Source organism: Propithecus coquereli, unplaced genomic scaffold (genome assembly GCF_000956105.1).
Source record: "Propithecus coquereli isolate 6110/MARCELLA unplaced genomic scaffold, Pcoq_1.0 Scaffold329, whole genome shotgun sequence".
NCBI lineage: Eukaryota > Metazoa > Chordata > Mammalia > Primates > Indriidae > Propithecus > Propithecus coquereli.
The window spans coordinates 1,379,731-1,381,479 of record NW_012148941.1 but is presented as its reverse complement, the minus strand read 5'-3'; the positions used below and the strand labels follow the sequence as shown (position 1 = coordinate 1,381,479).

Genomic DNA, 1,749 nt, shown 5'->3' with positions numbered 1-1,749 from the left:
TCATTTTTGAAATAAGACGGAAGGAGAAAGGCATAAATAAACCAACTATGGAAACAAGGTGATACTTACAATAACAATTCCTTAAATTTCTATAGTACCCTTTTATTTCAATATAAAAAATGACTTTTTGAGAGAAAAAAATCAGATTATCATTTTTTCTTCTAAGTCAAGAAGCTCTAGGAAAACTTAATAATTTTTAAGAAATAGCAGTATTTCATAAACAAGGAGGGGATGAACTAGGGAAATGATTTAGATATAATAGGGGCTCTTAGGAAAAGGGGAGGAACAGGTTGAGTCAGAGATGCCAGGATTTCGAGCTAATACCATTTCTAGGGTTGTAATAGATTGGTTTAGGCCTTTAAGTTATGGTGCATCTTATTTGTAAATAATTCTTAATGGCGATACTACTAATTAGCAGCATAAAAAGAAGGCAAGGTCCTTGTAATTCACAGGTTTTGTTCTTGGGGTGGCATGAAAGTGAAAATAAAAGCATACTGCTCTAAAAATTGCACAGCTTCCTCCTCCCATTCTCAGGACAGTAGATGTCAAAGGCTTGGACACCAACAAAAATGGAAAGTTCAACGTACAGACATTGCCGCCCACTTATAGTGCTCACCAAGTACTCATAACTTAGAGGAAGTATTTTTTTCTTTTACCAATACGAATTTACCAACTTGATTGTAAAATAATGCAGTATACAGCTTTGTTGTCTTCATCACTGGAATTTATTTATCCTGATCTCCACTCATCTATATATAACCTGTGCTTTCCCTGAACTCAGAGAAAGACACATGGCACCTGCTGTCCAGCCAGAAGTTATTTTAAGCTATTCTAAAATGAGTCATGGCATTTAGCACTTCACTTTTGAAAATCACGGGAATAATTTTTCAATCAAATTGAAAATAGTAAACATTTTCTGGTTTAAATCCATAGGTGGGTTTTAAAGTGTTGGGGAAACTATCTTAGGATGAATAAATAGTAAGGTGAATAAAACCTAGAGTAAACCAAACTTCAAAACAATGAATTTTAAAATGGTTGTCCATAGGAATTTTACTGTGGTTAGTCTAAATGCAAGTTTTTTGTTTGTATTGATTTATTCGTCATCAGATGCCACAATCACTGATTTTTTAAATACTTAATTCCATGGATATTCTTTAAACTCCTTTTCTACATTTGCTTTACAACAGAATAACTGAATCCTTGTAAACCCAGAACAAGTCAACAAGTCAATTCCTAAAAATAGTCTCGAGACAAATCAATAAGAGGAAAAAAAAACAATAACCAAAGTCAAAGAACTTTGTTACTTTTAATTTATCCCTTTTATATTAATTAATTTTACGGCAAAGAAATTATTTCTCAATTTTATGTTATATAAACTTTATTGCCTTATTTTCCCCTCCCCAGAGGAGGAATATTTTTCACTTGTGTTGGCAGTCCCAGGGGACTATCCTACACTCATCCCTTCCTGAGCAACACGTTTTAATTATAAATACAACAATGGAAAGTTCTCCAACAGTTCACTGGCAACCTCAAAGTTGCAAGTTTCGGGCAGCACAAACTGCACCCTGCATCTTCTCACGGGGCTGGGGGGAGTGTTTGTCATACTTACCAGAACGCAGGGAGCTAAGCAAGACAGAGGAGAGGAAAGAGGCAGCAAAAAGCGAGTCAGAGCAGTAACAGCAGGAGAAGGTGGGCTGGCTGTGTGCTTACAAGGGAGAGAGAAACCCCATACACTCTCTCTCTCTCTCT

The 1,749-nt window shown here is 35.7% G+C and overlaps 1 protein-coding gene across 1 annotated transcript in view; it reads right to left on the bottom strand.

Annotated features, from left to right (window-relative positions):
* The window catches only part of TXLNB (taxilin beta), a 55,317-nt gene extending 53,621 nt beyond the window's left edge, over positions 1-1,696 (bottom strand). Inside the window, exon 1 of the mRNA XM_012650486.1 lies at positions 1,610-1,696. The gene's annotated coding sequence lies outside the window, so the exon portion shown is untranslated. The remainder of the gene's footprint in view (positions 1-1,609) is intronic.
* Positions 1,697-1,749: the final 53 nt, after the last annotated feature.